Genomic DNA, 212 nt, shown 5'->3' on the forward strand with positions numbered 1-212 from the left:
TCCCCCCGCCCACCGCCGAAAGCCGAGACGGGCCCATTGACGTCACTTTGACGCCAGAGAGACGCGCGCCCAGGCGCGAGGCTGAAGGAGAGCGAGACACCGGGCCGTTGCCAAGGAACGGGCGGCGCTGACGCGCGCGCTGATGGAGCCGTCGCCCGGGAGACGGAGGGGCGGTGACGTCAGGGCAGTGGGAGGGAGGGGGCAGCTGGGTC

Source organism: Pygoscelis adeliae, unplaced genomic scaffold (assembly GCF_000699105.1).
Source record: "Pygoscelis adeliae isolate BGI_AS28 unplaced genomic scaffold, ASM69910v1 Scaffold154, whole genome shotgun sequence".
Lineage (NCBI taxonomy): Eukaryota > Metazoa > Chordata > Aves > Sphenisciformes > Spheniscidae > Pygoscelis > Pygoscelis adeliae.